Below are 18,350 nucleotides of genomic sequence, written 5' to 3'. Positions count from 1 at the left end.
TCATCATAGTCCCTCGCAGCAAAATGGCCCTTCATGTTTTCTACATGTTTTATAATCATTGAGCTCACTGCAATTTCTTCTTGCCATGTTGAGTTCACCAAAGGGGATGGGCTGAATCTGATGTGTTGGATGCGCACTTGTTGCATGTATTATTGAGTTGCATGCTGTTGGTTTACGAAGGAGTCTGCTTTGTGTTTGATTATTCTTTACGAATAATTTTACAACTAGAAATGTAATATTGGTTGTTAGAATTGGGGATCTCTGGTTGGCACAGGTAGGTACTTGTGACAAGCGGTGACCCTCTCCTCTAGTCAGGGTAAGGGGTTACACTCCTAAAAGAACCCCTGCTCACCCTCTAGGTAGATTGGCGCGAGCAGACAAGACTTATCTCAGAGCGTTAAAGGTTAAGCATTTGTGACCACATACAGTAACCCAGTGTCAACACCACAAATGGACACCACACTAGATTTATATAAAAAATAGTGATCTTTTATATAAAGGCTTAGCACAAGACCAAATAACGACAAAAATGACATACACAGTTCAAGAATATGCTTTTTAGAAAGAGTTCTTAGGTTAGCGAGAAAATCATTCACCTTCGCGTCCGTTTTAACCCACAGTACCTTATGATGCGATAAAAAGTTCCTAGCGGCACTTCAGCGTTGAAAATCAAGGTGTAGCTTATCCGGTAGAAATTTACTCGCTAAGGCACAATGCGACAAAATTTGGCCCGCTAACAAGCGGGGCGACAATTTCACCAGAGGTTATTTTGGTTGAATCTGCAACGATTTTCGCAGCGATTAAATTACTCACGCTAACGAGTGGTGCGATCTTGGCTTGTTCTGCGACGATTTCACACAGAAGCGGCAGGCTCTGCGACAAAGTTCGCAGCGATAGAATTCTTCCCACTAACAGGCGAAGCATGGATCTTGGGCTGGTAGCGATCAAATTCGGTCCGCTAACGAGCGGTGCAATGATTTTCCAAACGCTGATCAGGCTCAGCGGCAGCAGACTCTGCGATGATATCCTCAGCAATAAAATTCTGCACGCTAACGAGCTGTGCGGCGGAAATTTTCTCGCTAAGCCAGCTGTGCGTGAAAAAGTGGAGATCTTTGGTTTCTTTCTTCTTGGCCAGCTTCCCACAGCAGGCACAGCTCCCAGAGGCCCCAAAACTGGTTCCAGCACTCTAGGAGGGACAGAACTCACACAACAGAGTTCAGGGGGAAGCTGGGGGTGAAGTCCTTTTGTTCCTGGGACTTCTTAACAGGGGGCCAGCTCTTCTCAGGCCCTTGGAATCTTTCTCCTCTCCTTCAGCAGCAAGGCAACCACTGCAGGCCAGTCCCCCAGGTCAGGGACAGTACTCCTCCTTACAGCTTTCCCAGTTCCTTCTCCTCAGGCAGAGGTTCTTCTTGTCAAGCAGGATCTAATTTCTTGGGAGCAGGGTCCCAATACTTATACCCCTAAATCCTTTGTTCCTCTGGGGTAAAGGAGCCTTTGCCCAGTCCAAACCAGTTCCTGAGCACTTTGTTGACATGACTCTGACTTTCTATTCAGGGTGCAGGGCAGAGACATCAGCCGCTCCAAAGGAGGTGGAGTCCAGGTGTACTCCTCTCACCCATCTGGATGTCAATCTCTCTATTCACCACCAGGCTACTTAGCCCTGCCCCTCTGGAATTCCCCAGTCCTGTCACTCACACAAACCAGACAGGCAGATACACATCATAGCAGAGGCGGGCTGAAATGGTTAGGCAAGCAAATACCAACTTTCTAAAAGTGGCATTTGCAAACACAGAATATTAAAATAAACTTTACTAAAAGATTTTTATTATTCTGAGTTCAGGAATACTAAACTCGAATTTTTGCCATGTTCCCTGGCTCTGTTAGGATCATAGAATGTAACAATTCTGAGAGCCCATTCTGGCCTATGGAGAACAGGTAGCCTTACAACAGTGAAAAACGAAAATGGCTGTAATTCACTATTAGGACATGCCACACACATCAGGGCTTGTCCTACCTTATGCTTACAATGCAACCTGCCCTTGGGCCTACCATAGGGGTGACTAATATGAAGTTAAGGGAAGGTTTAGGGACTGGCAAGTGGGTGCACTTGCCCAGTCAGCATGAGAGTACCAGACTGCATGCAGGTTCTGCAATGGCAGACCTTGGACACCTTTTACTAGGCCGCTTCTGTGGGTGGCACAACCAGTGCTGCAAGCCCACCAGCAGCATTTGTATTTACATGGCCTGGGCACTCCTGGTGCACTTTACTGGGGTCTGACAGTAAACCAAATAGGCCAATCATGGAATCCAACCAACATATACATTTTAAATAGGGAGCACTTGCACTGTGGCACTGGTTGGCAGTGGCACAGTGCTCTGAGCAGCTAACACCAGCAAAACACATGAGGCACAGCGACAAAAAGTGAAAGGGAGACTCACGCCAAGGTGCCAGGTCTAACATTAGTCCTGCTATATTGGTGAGTGAATTTGATATGCATAGTATTTGTGTTAAGATATTCACAGAAATGTGTGAGCCTAGCCAAAGGTCAAGACCAAATCATCACACAATAGTCTATAAAGTGACCCCTATAGAAAATTGAGTCACTACATTTGGTTCCCACAGATCCATTCTACCTCTAACCACCCCATGAAGAGGTTGGCGTAGGATGGTGAAAACCTGGAGCCCATGGCCACTCCCTATATTGTTCTGTACCACGGTTTCTCAAAGATGAAGGAGTTATTAGTCAAAATCAGATCAATCATAGTTATTAGCATTTCCGTGTGTTGCCATTGGGTCGCTGGCCTCGTGTTCAGATAACGTTTCATTGCTGGCAAGCCCAGATCAGACTTGATGCTAGTGTAAAGCAAAACCACATCTAATGTGGCTAAGATCATTTCCTCTTCCTAAGTCACATCTGCGAGGAGACTCCAAATATCCTAGTGTCTTTAATATATGAGGGGAAGTTTCGAACTATTGGTTGAAGGAATAGATCTACATATTGAGAGAGTCTTTTTGTAGGACCCCCAATACTCAACACAATTGGTCTACCTGGTGGAAAAGGTAAATTCTAGTGTACTTTTTTTCCTATTCATGACCACGATGTTACCCCCCCTTGTCCGCTTCTCTAATCATGATCTTTGTCCAGTTCGTTGTTCTAGTGCTTAACATTCCCATTTATTTAAATTGTCCTTTAATCTACGCTTGTGTGTCATCTGTTTTAGACTGATACTTTTCACAAATTGATTTTAAACAATCTTGATAAGTACAATCGTGTTGCCACCCGGTAGGACCAGAGTCCATCTTGCATATTGATTCAGATTTAACTATATCCAGCGGATTGAAATGTAAATCAGGTCTTTTAATAGTCTATCCACATTACTCGGAGCTTGTTCTAAATCTGTGATAGAAAGTAATAATTCAGTATCACATACATCTTGTATGGTCAATACATCAGATACAAAGTTAAACTGATTATTTGCTTGTATTTATTTGGCAAGGTGTTGCTATTAAAGAATTTCTTCAATGTTAACCCTCTTACAAATTTGAATTGGTCAATTTTCAGTTTACACATGCTCCCCTCTTCACTAGGACAAAAACCCAGTCCTGTTTGTAATAGTGTGATCTCTGGCAAGTTCCTTGTTTGAGAAATGTATGACATCCGCCCCCATATCCTGAGTATCCACCAGTTTCTTTTGTCCCAGCATCTGAGCTTCATTCCTCTCCTTTTTTCTTCCATTTCCTCCTCTCTTCCCCCTACTGTTATTTTTTTTAAATGCCTACACATCTGGGTTAGTCTCTGTTGCACCTCTTTATCTTTTGAACTTCCCAGAAAAAATAATTGTTCGTCGTATTGTTTGCCAATGCACCTGAACCTGTCTCGACTACACTGTCACTAATGGGTGGAGCACTCAAAGATGTGGAGCTTGAAGAAATCAAGGTAGTTCAACGTGTATTATTCCTATTGGTGCCACTGTTCACTTGCATCATTTGGTCATATTTCATAGCAAATATGAAAATCCTGCCTTCCTTAAAATCTATTTAATCTCTCCTGAGTTTGCACACTTTCCTCTGTTTTATATCATCCTGATGTCTTTGAAGTATCTCCTTTAAAATGACATAGTTCTATTCTGAAGCCTCTTTTAAATCCAGGTCCCTAATCTCCATTTCTAAAATTAAGATTTCTGCCTGTAATTTAGTCACCTTTCTCTCCGCATTCTCTATTAGAATCCGCATTAGTTTTCTGGAGTTACATATCAGTTCCTCCTCCCACATTTTTAGGAGATCATCATACGTTGGAATAACTTGTGATCTGAGACCTCTGGGAATTCTATTCAGTCTCAAATATTGCTTTAGTATTGCTCCATCCCACCACTTAGCGTTCTCATTCTTCTTCAGTCTCTCTAATCTGATGATTTTTTCCCTTAGTCCTGCCTAATACTGTGGGTTCCCACTTTGGAGTGATATACCTACTGTGTTGACCTTGGCTAAAGTACCAAAGAGTTCTTCCACTAATTTGTCTATCTATTTCCCCTAACTGTCTTTTAATCTCAAATATAATGTCGGAGCTTATAGGTTTGGATTTGTAGTGGTATATCAACCATTTGATAATTTTGTCAATGGACTAAAATGGGAGGTTCCTTTTCAAAAAAAAAAATTTTAATACAGGTTTGACAAGAATTTAAAGTCTCTCAACCTTGCAGGTATGCTTTTCTATGATTTGAATCTGGTACAATGGGGAATTTCTCTGGTTGGTTTCAACCACATTTGAGGTTAGAGGTTCGCTTTATAAACCTGTAACTGACAGCAGAAGGGCACCACGCTCTCAGGCACGTTATTTTGAATAAAATTACGATCTCTAGAGCTCTTAAGAGATTTCAATAGAGATTTCCATATATAAAAGATTGTTATGTAATAACTTTAAATGCAGTGTGCATGGGTTTCAACTTATGAAACTTAGATTTTTGTATATATATTAGGTTGGAGTGAACCTCGGGGGTGAAATGTATTCCACCACACTCTGTGATAACCTTATCCAGCGTTGGATTTGTAATTATATGTGAAAACGGTCTCATTACATTTTTCTAGCCCTGAAGAAGTCGAGGGGTACTCCCCTGATGACGAAGCACGTGTTGGCTGGGCACAGAAAGCAATGAAAATTAAAGACAAAGACCAGGTTTTTTTGTTATTACTTACTAAAATATTGTAAAATTACGCATGTGCGTAGGATCTGATTTATGTTTAACCCCTTCTGTGCCACGCCCTTTCCCCCTCCTGTGCCGGGCGTTGTATTAGTGGGTGGGGTTCATGACGAGATAGTCTCGTCATGGGCACAGCGCGACCGTGCTCCATGACGAGACTATCTCGTCATGGGCACTGAAGAGGCTAAAAGGCCTGAGGGTCTTGATTTTGAAGGGTTAGGAGGATTCCCTTTCCCTTGAGCACTGCATGAAGATAAATGTTTAAAAGGTGACTACTACGTCTATTTTGAGCACCATTATTCACCTAGAGTTGATTCTCCCCAATTGTGTTTAAAATATAAATACCTAGTGTTCATATAAATCTAAATTAAAGCAAAATTACCAAGTGCTTCAAATTAGCAGTGTAAAATTTACAGACAAAACCATATCCAAACTTACTGATATAAGAGTTGCACATGGTAGTCAGAGTTCGAATGAAGGTTAGATTTCCTAATGAGACCACTTATTTTGAACTGTACGTGTTGCCGTACAACTATTCTCCCAATTCGAAGTCCTAAAAAAATGCATGCTCTAATGTAGAATGAAAAGCAAACCAAAATGGAAGGAGTTATTGCAGATATATCTAACCAAAATTCTAAGTTGCTCCTTGTATTGTTAAAATAAAGCTTTCAATAGCAATTTTTGGCCTCCTAGATCAATATGGATTTTAATCCCCATAGACCCATTCATCTCACTTCACACTTATTTAGGCAACCAATTCAGTGCACTCCAATACTAAATTCAGAGAGAACTCATACTATATTCAAATTATTATCTTCAACAGCAAGCCAGAATGCCAAATCTTAGACTTTAAATCATTGTAAAGCGAAGACATTGAAGTATTTTCTCATGTCTAAACACTATTTCAACCTGCTCATTGCATTATTAAAATAAGTTTCAAGAGTGATTTATTTATGTTTCTCCTAAATCAATCAGGATTCAAACCCCTCTGCACCCACTGTTCTCACTGTACACGTATTCAAGTAACAAATCCATTGCTCTAAACCCGCGTGAGGTTTCCCACACGACTCCCACCACTATCCTCCTATTTCATATTTATGTAGTGCATTATTTAACATAACAGGATAAGATATTAACAGATTCCGGTACTTTAGAGTTTGCAATATATATTCCCGACCTTACCTTAAACTACACCTGTGGAGACCTTGAGCCTCATTGACTGTGCATCCAGTCAAACTCTGCTATTGTTTAAATGTACTAAAGAAGACTTGGCCTTGAGATAAAAAAAAAATCTACTCGGTAATATTTAACCCATATAGTTATATGCCTATAAATAGATTAATGCACTACAATGAAACGTTCACCAGAACTCGCACAACAATACTGAATTCCCTTTCTAAATTCAAGCCTAAATCCACTGTATGCAGTGTTTCTATACATCCTGTTTCTTTAAGCCATAGTTTATGGGCTCTGTCTGCTCTTTGATGGGCCCTTTATATGATCAATACTAAGTTCCAAGACCTCCAAAATATCATCAGCATTATTATGTTTTTAAAAATGCTTACTGAGTTTACTTGCTATCCACTCTTTTTATTGAATTAATGTGTTATTTAATTCTCTTTGAGAGGGCGGATGGTTGATCTTACATAACTTTTCTTGCATGGACACGTAATCAAATGCACATAAAGTGGTATTGCAAATAATAAATGATCTGATCTTAAAGAACGTTTTTCTATCCTAATTCTGAAATTCCTTGGTCTTGTCCAAAAAGAACTTACAACATACAAAGTTGTTTCACTTAAATCTACACAGTTTCTCTTGTAGCAAATTGGTCTTACAAACATTTTTAAATCTAATGGTATCACTTGGACTTATCATGTACTTCAATGTTCTGCTCTCTTAAAATTGACTGAGGGTGTGTTCATGATGGTTCCAAACAAATCTTTGTCAGTTTTTGAAAATGTCCCAATGATTAAAGACACTATATACATTTTGCTATTCTCAGCACAAAACTTGTTGTCGTCTTCTTTTTTTTTTTTTTTTCCTTTTTCTTATTACCATCAATTTTGAGTAGGGTGGCACGGTCTTTGTGTGTTTTATAAGTTTGATATCATGCCAGTTAGGCCATATAAACCACACATCTCATAACAAACAATACAACTGTCAAGCAATTCATTAAACATCAGTAAAAATAATTCTATTCAATGGAGCTGTGAACCAGTGCTCTAATTAAGAATGCAGTCCTACAACTTCAAAAGGTCATTGCTGTGCCAACCCAATCCCCCGGTATCAGTTATGTGGCTATATAGCCATCCCGCCCATGACCCAAGAGATACCAGATATTTACTATATCAAAAAATGTTACCATTATATATGTTGAACTTGAAAAAACTAATGACGCTAATTGTGCAAAGGTAGTTAAAACTTCACATAACCTTAAAAGTTGGCAACCAAATAAAGTGGAAACGTGCCCACAATCAGTAGTGTGCAAAGAGCAAATAATAATTTGTATACAAGGGCATTCTAGCTACCTTTTCTGATGCAATAGACCTACATTTTCCCAGAACCCATTATAGAGACCTATTACATTGCAGAATTATTCTCATCAGACCTAATACGGCGTACCTGCAGTTTTCTAAAAACTGGCTACATTGTGGCACTGTCTGGGCTTTCCTAGCTAATTCTGTGAATATTTTAGGAGGGTAACCTCTCGCCCGCAGTCTATTAAGAGTTTTCTGTTATTCTTCCCTGTACTCAACATCTTTAAAGTTTCTCTTCTGTCTGAGTTCCCTATAGGAAATGCTCCTTTCTTGATTATTGGGATGTCCCGATTTGAAGTGTAGAATACTATTGCTAGCCATTTTTTTCCTAAATAATAATGTGTTAATCACATGGTATTTGACATTCAATTCCCGGTCAAGAAATTTGATAGAAGTTCTGATATTCTAGGGTCAATTATACTTCTTACATTGTTGGTATTAAAATAGTTATAATACAAAGCCATTTGATCTTCCCATGATATAACTCACATAACCACATGTTTATATCTTACATGTCAGTCTGCATTCCCGGCATGCTTCCTCTCATACCACCCCACAAATAGGTTGGCGTAAGAGGGAGCAAACCAGCCCCCATTACAGTGTTGCATATTTGGTGATACAAAGTGTCTTGGAACAGGAAATAAATTTTTTTTTTTGAAATAATTCCACACATTAAAAAATTATCTTAACATGACTACAGAAACTCAGACCTACTGCCCCAAAAGTATTGCAATGCTTTCAAAGCATCTTCAAGCCGGATAGCTATGTGAAGCCATAGCTCTTCACTCCAAGGTATTCCATGTAGCTTCTGTGATAGGTCTTTATATACACCTCAGCTAATGGACTTTGTGTTACCACAGATAGTAAGTTGGAACTACCTGTGTGATCCCTCGATGTTAAACTTCAAGCTGAGGTCCCCACGGTAGGATTAAAAAGTTATGCATGTAGATTGCTTTTCTCCATTACGAGATACTCACAATCAACTTGTGTGCGGGATCTGGGGCAACATGTTTCATGCCTCAGTGGTCCAGGAGGGATCCGTGGCATTTCATCAGGACCATGAACGGGGGTAGAAACAGTCCCTACCGTTATTCTGGGTTGTGTGGGGTAATTCTGTATCTCATGTAGTAGTCACTGTTGCCACTAAAAAAATGTTCACTGTTCACACCGGCACCTAGTAGTCAGATGCCCTAGATGCGTCTGAGTTTCCAACTTGCAAAAAAAACATCAACCGAAATCAAAATAGAGTAGTGTGTTCCCCAGTGATTTTACCAGGGTACAAAATAAATTGAGTGCATGGAGCAAAAAATATTTGTGATGCTCTTACTGTGCAGTGTGTCACGCATCCCAAGAAAATTAAGGTGACTGACTAACACAGATCTCATTGTGAATTAGGACAAACCTACACAAATATTATAAAAGCAGTATTGGTCCCAGCATAAGGGTAGGGTTCCTCTCTTGCCCTTAAATGCTATGTAAAAGGCACCTTGGGTCAAGGCAGGGGCCCGATACTTTCTCTGTGGTTTTAGATACTGCTGTAGAGGTTAAAATGTTGAGAAATGCAATCGGAGCACTTGCAGATGTCGCTATAGAGCAAGCAATTTGACCTGGGAGCAAATTTACTCATGTGGATGGTTGTAGTTTGTGTTCCCCTACCCTCCTGTCTGCCTGCCCAAAGATTAACACCCTCTATGAGCTGCTTGGTTAAATAACCATTCGGGGAAGCAGCTATGGGTATTAGTCCCCTGGTGATGATGAGCCCATCGGTCTCTATGGTCTGACACATGCTAGTGCTGCCGTGTAGTTCCTAAGAATCCCCTGGACCTGCGCATTAAGGATGATTTAAACTGAAGGCTTGGTGTACCAACCACTTCCGAACACCCCCACAGGATATATCAGCCGTTAGACCAGCTAGCTCTACAGTGGCGCTACCAGCCCCCTGTATTCTACAGTGGCGTAGGTAGTTTCTGGCAACCATTGAACATGACAAACCTGATTCCTCAGGGATCACGGAAAACAGTACAGTACTTTTTGCTCAGTCACTCGTGCCTACTTATTCTCAGGAAGTACACAAGAGCAATCTGGACTTTTTCAGTAAGTATTTATTGGTCCAGCCTCAGTCTTGTGTAAAACATATTCTCTGCGACAATCGGGAGATCGAAGCATACAAAAGAGATGGCAAGTGCCAAAATAGTATATATACACATTTTTACTATAGTGCTTATAAGATGAACATAAGTACGCACCCTAAGTAATTTGCCTAAATGTACCTAGACTATATCTGGATGTGTAACATGTATATGCGTATACGTATGTATCTAGCCAAGAATCCCCTAGGGATGAACCATTCCCCTCACCTGATAGTTGAGAATGAAGGACCCGGTCTCTGCTTCGAGGATGACACCCCGCAATGAATGTCAGACCGCTGCATGTCTATGATTCAGCATGCAGGACCCAGTGTCAGCTTGGAAGGAATTCTCCTCTAAATTGCAGGGGACATAAGTCTTACATACTAGAGTGGTTTCTTCTAGAATCAATGTTTTTAAAACAATCACAACTGTTTTGAAAACAATCATCAATGTTTTGAAAACAAACGTTTTTCCAAGCAATTGTGATCATACACATCTGGCCAAGGATGAAAAAAGCAGGGACCCTTATACAGAGTAAGTATGCTGTGCAGAAGGACATGTTTATGTACATCAGGATAGAATACTAATCTGGTGTCCAAGAGATCACCTGTTTCAGAACCATTATTGATCAGAAAACAAGGGGGAAGTAGAGGTTATCGGTTAGGTTTACCCTCCACAAATACAATTTCTAAAAAACAACTACCTGAACAGGTCAAGTAGACAAAAACCTAACCAGGAAGAACACTCAGGTGTTCCAGGAGTCAATTTGATCCTGAAAAACACCGAATGAGAAGAAAGGGAAGAATTATCTCTTTATTTAGTCCCCTCACTCACCAGGGTTTCCCCACGGTGACATGCTTCATCATAGGGGTCCTCCCAGTCCTCTACGGACTGGGGCGTGCTACGACTTGCGATGTTACGTAGGAGCACTTAAAAATTGTGGACTATGTGTAGTGTGTGTGAAAAAAGTGGTGGAGTGGGATAATTAAAATAATCAGCTAGTGGGCTAAGAATAGCCTTTATTAGTGCTCTAAGCTGAAAAAGGTTAAAAACGGGGTAATATGCCGAGGAGACCGAACTATAATGGAAAGGTGTGCCTAGCATATGATTGGTCAACTAGTTTCGAGCTTCCCCAGCTCTTCGTCAGGACTACACTGGGACCAGCCCAGTGTCGATAAACTTGCCACTCCTAGTTAACCTGAGTCAGGTGCAATAAAGTGTAATGCCGTAATTGTAAGGCATGCGTTTTAAAATACATACGTAATGTACGTCAGCAAATGGTCTGTAGGATATAAAACAAAGATTAATGAGGAAAAATATCTGATTATGAGTACTGTAATCAATGTTTAATAGTGAGCACACTACACCCAAGTGTCCGCACACTTCTCTTTTTGATGTGCCGCTATGTGAAAAAAGAGATATAGTTATTCACTCCATGCCGGCGAAGTGCTGAAAAAAGTGTAATGCAATTCATAACACAGACAAGTCTGACTTAACACATACACAAACACACAACAAGGAAAACATATAACATACTTAATAAAGAGCAACACTGTGCTTCATGGTCAACGGAGGGGATGTGGCGATCTCGTACATCTATGAAAGGGTAGTAATTGAGATCATAAGGTTGCTGGCGCTCTCCGTAATGAAGGTTCACTCTGCATGGTAAAAAGGGGGGGAGGAAAGGAGTGTTTCCTCGTAACGTACAGCTGTCGAGTTCTAACTCCCATGCAAGCACTTACTTGTACGTCGAACCCCACATTCGGTGATACCTATCTGGAGCCAAACCTCACGGACCGCATTCTGGCATGTCCTCGCTGCCGATCTGTTTTATCAGCGAGCGCGTCTGTGAAGTAAGAGAAAGCGAGAAAGGCTCCGGTGCCGGTACGCCAGTGGAGCCGCCATCTTGGATAGGGATGGTTGAGGTGAAAAGCATTATTGAATTTAATAGAATTAAAATTAAAAAGCGGTCATTTAGTGGAGACCCGTGTTAGCAATAACATCAGTTCGTGTCACTAAAGAGCCCCCAAACCCCCAAAAAGGTTTTAATAGCAGGGAATTCCCCATGTCAAGTTTTGTATGTGAAAAATTTTTTATATATACAAAACTTTATTCAAAAAATCCGACAGTTGCACGTCGGTGATTAGTTGAAAAAGTCACGATTAGTAATGAAGTTTAATGCTAGGCCAGACTGTAGTTGGTGAAGAAGGATTAATAACAGTTTTTAAAAGACATGGTATCATAGGGCTCCACAGGGTAGATGTGACTGGTATGTTAGGTGAATTTCCCAAACGGGGTAGTCAAGCAAACTGGCTCTAGGGTATATCATCATTTAAATCCTTGTTATCTGAGCGAAGTTTAAACACCCAGCGTTGTTCTTTTTCGTGTAGTTGTTTTTCCAAGTTGGGGTGATTGTTGACGTGCTCCAAAATGACCCAACTGAAGTCATTTGGTGTGTGTCGCTTTTCCAGAAAATGAGTTGTCATCTTAGTGTTGTCGCGTTTACACCTGAAGTTGCTCCGGTGTTCAATCATACGGGTGTTTACTTTCCTCGTGGTCATCCCTACGTAGTGAAAATTGCAAACGCAGGTATTCAAGTAAACTACACCTGTGGTGTTGCAATTTGTAAAAGACCGAAGGTTCCATGTTAATCCATTATTGCATGTCACTATTTTGGTCACTTTTGTGAGGTGACAGACACTACAGTTACCAAACGGAAAATGTCCCTCAGGTAGAGGATGGAGCAGACGTTGAGTGCTTATGGTTCTCGTCGCTGTGGGACGTGTATGGACAAGATAGTCCCTCAGATTTTTGGCTTTGCGATGACTGAACATAGGTTTCTGTAGATCAAGACCTCCACTATTCAGGATACGCCAGTGTTTCTTGATTATTTTGCTAACCAGATTAGATGCAACATTGTATGTGGTAATGCAAATTTGCTTTCGTGGCTCATTTTTTCAGAACCATTATTGTCAGGTGGATTGGACAATGTAATGTAAAAAGGGGTATACATGACGGGACTAGCCTAAAGGACATGACTGTGCCTAACGGGACTCGTAGGTACGACTAAAACCATGGCGGCAATATTGGAGCGTTTGTCATTCTGAAATACGCTCCTGGAGGTGTAAAAATATATATGAATAATTCTCCTCCGGTCTGTCAAAGCCTCTGGTGTTCTATCACTAATATCAAACAAAAGAAAAAATTAATGTGAGGTCATGGGCTAACAGATGATTTTAGATCCTCAAAAAGAGTAAACTGGGGGAATGAACTAGTGAATCTGAATCTGCAGCAAAATTGGTTGCCTACGGAAATGGCAGGTGACAATTGCTTTGGACAGTCACTCCCGGGCTTAGGGCGCTAACTCCCGGGCTGTTCCCGTGAAGGAGCAAGGCATTTACTATAGGATGTCTTTTTCATTCGCTCGGTGTACTTCTTGGTGTCAGAAGTACCCAAAGTATTCTCTAAGTCAGTCTGTATAGTTCTCCTAGAGCTGTTTGGCTGACATCTGACAGTGTGTACCTGTCTGTATTAACATAGGGGGATCCCCATATCCTCTCCTATGACAAGTCGATGTCCTAGAAGTGGTCACGATGTACTGGTGTATGTAGAGTTGTTGCCAATGCCACAGTGTATCAAGTACAGATCAGTTAGGAGGAATTTTTCTTTCAGAGGGGTGCACATACTTCTGTGGGGGCTATGATGTAGATCATTCGGTCCAGGGTGTTTTGTTGTTCAGGCCTCGTATTTGTCTTCACATGGAACACCCAACGTTGCACCCTATTGAATAGGGATTTATTATTCCAGTTATTGGTCTCAAGATTAGTCCACATGATCTAATCAGCTGTGTGGTTCTTGTTGATAAAGTGGGCTGCCATTTTTGTCATGGCCCTTCTATACCGGATGTTGCTGCGGTATTCAACCACACTTGTTTTTATCATGTGTGTTGTCATTCCCCTGTAGCGTAATGAGCACAGCCAAGTGATGACGTAGATGCAATTGTTTGTGTTGCAGTTGGTGTCTCCTCTGTTGCCATGGTCTGTTTTCTCCCAAGTCATTCTCTTTTGTAGCCTGTGTAAAGGCACAAACTGTGCAGTCCCCACAAGGGTAGTGGCCTGTGACTGGTGATAGGCCCCACAGTGTCTTTTGTGTCTCCTTGCTTATGGATTTGCTATGGGTGTAAACCGAGATCTTTGAGGTTGTGTTTATTTGAAGGAGAATAAAAGGATCCAGAATATCTAGCAATCCTGTTTTAAAAATGGACCTGTTCTTTCTAATGATTTTCTGGTTCTGGTTTGAAGATGGTATGACTGTCGTTACACAGGTGAGGATGTGGATGGGTGTCCTCATTCTGGGTTCAAATAGAGCTTCTCTGGGATTATTTCTCGCCCTTTTTTGGTGGATAGTGGCATGCTGTTAGGTTGTTCCTGAGCTCTCTAGTTTGTGAGTCGTTGTCCCTTAGTGTCGCACTTCCGATGCAGCTGTAGGAATTGGCCTTCTGGAAGATTGTCCCTGAGGGCGTTAGCATGGTGACTTTTGTACATTAAGAGGCTGTTCCGGTCTGTTGTTTTTTTTGTAGTCTGTTGTGGTTAGGCTTCTAGTTTGTCTCTGGATCAAAAGGTCCAGCAATGATACTGATTCTGTAGACACGGTGCTTGTGAATTTCAAGTATGGGTTCAGGGTGTTGATTAATGTGTGGAACTCAGTACATGTGTTGGCGTCTCCATGCCATAGGATGAGGATTTCATCAATGAATCTCCTCCAAGTGATGATCTCCTTGTATCGGTTGGTGTCTGAGATAAGCTGTTCCTCAAGGAAGCCATGTAAACACAAGCCAGACTGGGCGCAAATGTACTGCCCATTGAAGTACCTTGTACTCTGCGATAAAGTTGGATAGTGGCATGCTGTTAGGTTGTTCGTGAGCTCTCTAGTTTGTGAGTCGTTGTCCCTTAGTGTCGCACTTCCGATGCAGCTGTAGGAATTGGCCTTCTGGAAGATTGTCCCTGAGGGCGTTAGCATGGTGACTTTCGTACATTAAGAGGCTGTTCCGGTCTGTTGTTTTTTTTGTAGTCTGTTGTGGTTAGGCTTCTAGTTTGTCTCTGGATCAAAGGTCCAGCAATGATACTGATTCTGTAGACACGGTGCTTGTGAATTTCAAGTATGGGTTCAGGGTGTTGATTAATGTGTGGAACTCAGTACATGTGTTGGCGTCTCCATGCCATAGGATGAGGATTTCATCAAAGAATCTCCTCCAAGTGATGATCTCCTTGTATCGGTTGGTGTCTGAGATAAGCTGTTCCTAAAGGAAGCCATGTAAACACAGGCCAGACTGGGCGCAAATGTACTGCCCATTGAAGTACCTTGTACTCTGCGATAAAGTTGGTCCGTGAATTTAAAAACTGTCTTTTCTTGAGGGCAAGTGATGCACTTTCCACTATAAAGCTGATATGGGTGGGAGACTCCCAGGTGGACTTTGCCATCAATGTGTTCTCCAATATTTCAATAGTCTCATCTTGCTGTATATTGGTGTATAGCGCTTCAGCGTTACTAGTAGATCATTCTGATTCTGATGGATGAGGTTCTGTAATACGTTGAGTACATCTGTGGGAGTCTTCATGACCAATGGCCTGAGGGGAAAAAAAAATTGCTGAACTTACTCAAGGGTTCCAGGAGGGAATTGATTCCTGAAACGGTCGGTCTCCCAGGTGGTGGTATGGTCCTTTTGTGGATTTTGGGTATGGTGCAGAATTAGGGAATAACTGTTCTGGTATTGACCAGGAAGTAGGCCTTATTCTTTGATATCCACTTTCCGTTATTGCCATATGGGCCAATTGTTTGAACCTTGTTGCAAGTCTTGTCGTGGGGTCTATGTCCATCGGACAGTAGTATTCGTTATTAGAAATTTGTCGTAGACATTCTTGGTCATAAAGTGTTGTATCGTGGAGTACAATTGCACCACCCTTGTTGGCTGGCTTTATGATCACAGATGAACTTCTGTAATGTCTTGTATGCTGCTTCTTTCTTGATTCGATAGATTATTGAAGGAGGTATGAGGGGTCCTCCTGTCCACATCCTTAAGGACTGCTTTTTCGACCGTCAAACTCGCTGTGTACCATCGCCGTGGTTGCGGTAAAAAGTCTTTAAAAGATTTTTTTTTTTTATTCAGTCCTCATTCGAATTTAAATAGGAAAACATGTCCAATGTTGCTCTAGGCCCTCCCTCACTTGGCACATTCCAGAGATCTGTTTGGAACCTAAGGTGGTGTACTTTAGACAAAGCCACCCCTTTCATTGTTCATTCTAATCCACCAAAAGGGTTGTTACGAAACCCAACGGAGCAGTAAAGTAACAGTGTAAAGGCATAATCATTGGACCATGTTCACATCAAATTCAAGCCATTTCTCACATGGTAACCAAAAATCTTTCTTCTTATTTGGTGATTATCTAATTTAATTGTGTATTTCACAGAACTAATCCAATCTGGTATGGTCAGTTTAACATTTTTTGATCCAATTGTTACATATTTCCCTACGGCCAAAAAAAAAATCAAATAAAACCCTAGCGTACGTTTGTCGGCGTAATATAAACTCAATGTACTGGAACCCCCCAAAAAAATAAAGCTATGCTTACCTAGAATTTCACTCCCAAGTGTTAAAGAAATACAATTTCTCTCATCTGCCCAGAGGATTGTGTCACCAGGCAGTTCAGGAACATGAGTATATCATCTAGCTTCTCTTGGTCCTATTTTGGGCATTTCGGAGTGACACCCTTCACCAATTTAGAAAGCCTTAAGTGTGTCCAATAGGCCCTATGGAGACAAAAAAATTGATTTCTCTTTAAATTTGCAGCCTGCACCGTAGAATACAAGATGTTTAAAGATACTTGCCATAAGTCTTCTAGCTGGATCCCTGGGAATCTCTTTTCCCACATATCCGTCGTTAATCTGAAAGATCCATCAAGAGCCAATACAGGTTTGCCACCCCTTTCTTTCTCACGACTATCCTCATCAGTGTGCACTCCAGCTCATTTGAAGAGCCAATATCTACTCTAATTGCTTAATGCCAACTTTTCATTTGGATATATTTGAACCTAGATAGTTTATTGTCCGTTATCTCCGACCACTTGTCCCAAGAAAGTAGAGTTCCATCTCCGACCAGCGGTTTCCAACACATGACCCCTGCTTCCCTCAAGGGTACCCCCAAGTATCCTTTGTCCATTCTGGGGAGCCAGGCGCGTCCCATATTGGTGGTAGCGCACTGAAGTAGTTGATTTTGAACTCTTTTCTGATTTTATACCATGTAGCTACTAAGCCATGCAGAATCTTAAGACGTACCTTTTTAAAGTATCTAGGGTCGCCAAATTTATAGATGAAACCTTGCTCCCCTCCCTTCACATCTAACAGCATCACCTTTAACATTTTTCCGATGTCTGAACCATCTGGTTCATTCAATAACATTTTCCCATTCCTTAGTAGAAAGACCCATGCGTAGTAGGATAAATCTGGTAAACACAGACTCCCCTCCTTGTCTACACAACTTTTTCCATGAGATCCGTTTGCCTTTTGAAGCCCAGATGAAACTGCTAATCTTAGACTTAAGCTTCTTGAGCCATTCCTCTCTCAAAACCAAAGGAATGTTCTGAAATATGAAGATGGGTTTTGGGAGGATAAGGCGGGACCTTCTACATCGGGAGGCAGGTGGATTGCGCCCACCCGGACTGAGCAGGAAGACACCTCTGGTGCTACAGACCAGATGGAGGCTGAGGACATTGAAGGGGGAAAGAACTGGACACTTATTGCCGGGGGAGGTAGGAGATACTCTCCTACCGGACCATTTACTGGGAAGGCCACTACACAACCTGGGCATGTCAGCCTCTTCCTAACTCTAGAGGCCCCCATTTCATCGGGGACTCCAGCTGCAACCCCTGCATCCAGTACCCCTCATGGATGCCAGGCAGACACCAACCTTGGATCCGAACATGAGGCACCACACCCCTTATGTTTCACCCAAACCCCTCCCGGTCTTGTTACACCTGCGGTTGTACCACTGGACTTTATGTAGTCATGTGAGGGTCAGCCAGACATGGCCTCCCGCAATGTGCTACATATGTGTACTAAGCTGCGCATGATGCCAGAGGAACATTCACGAGCTCTGTCCACCCTCACTGCCAGTGTCCATTCCCTGACTGCAGCCATGTTATCTGTTCATTCCCAAACCTCATTCCAAACCACCGTCAGCCTCTCCCTGTCCATTGTGCTACACTGTTTCCCCTGTACTCCTCGTGTGTCCTAACCCCATGTGGTGCCTGTTCCTGCACCGGCCAGCCAGGAGCCTGCATCACTCAGAGGATCTGGACATTGTACAAATAGAGGATGACACGAAGGACACTTCACCAGTTAAAAAGATGTTTCTAATTTTGACGTGTTTACTTTGCCATTGTACATAGACTGGTTTCCCAGATGCTCCCAGACATGTTATATTTAT

At 41.8% G+C, this 18,350-nt stretch overlaps 1 long non-coding RNA gene across 5 annotated transcripts in view; it reads left to right on the top strand.

Annotated features, from left to right (window-relative positions):
• LOC146782834 (uncharacterized) overlaps nucleotides 1–18,350 on the top strand; it is a 219,192-nt gene that overhangs the window by 123,076 nt on the left and 77,766 nt on the right. For all 5 annotated transcript variants that reach the window (XR_014972092.1, XR_014972091.1, XR_014972089.1 and 2 more), the window contains one exon: nucleotides 5,087–5,174. This is a non-coding gene — a long non-coding RNA (uncharacterized LOC146782834). The remainder of the gene's footprint in view (nucleotides 1–5,086; nucleotides 5,175–18,350) is intronic.

This window comes from Triturus cristatus, chromosome 12, assembly GCF_964204655.1.
Source record: "Triturus cristatus chromosome 12, aTriCri1.1, whole genome shotgun sequence".
In the NCBI taxonomy this organism is placed as follows: domain Eukaryota; kingdom Metazoa; phylum Chordata; class Amphibia; order Caudata; family Salamandridae; genus Triturus; species Triturus cristatus.
The sequence above is the reverse complement of the archived record's forward strand: the minus strand, read 5'-3'. Positions and strand labels throughout refer to the sequence as shown.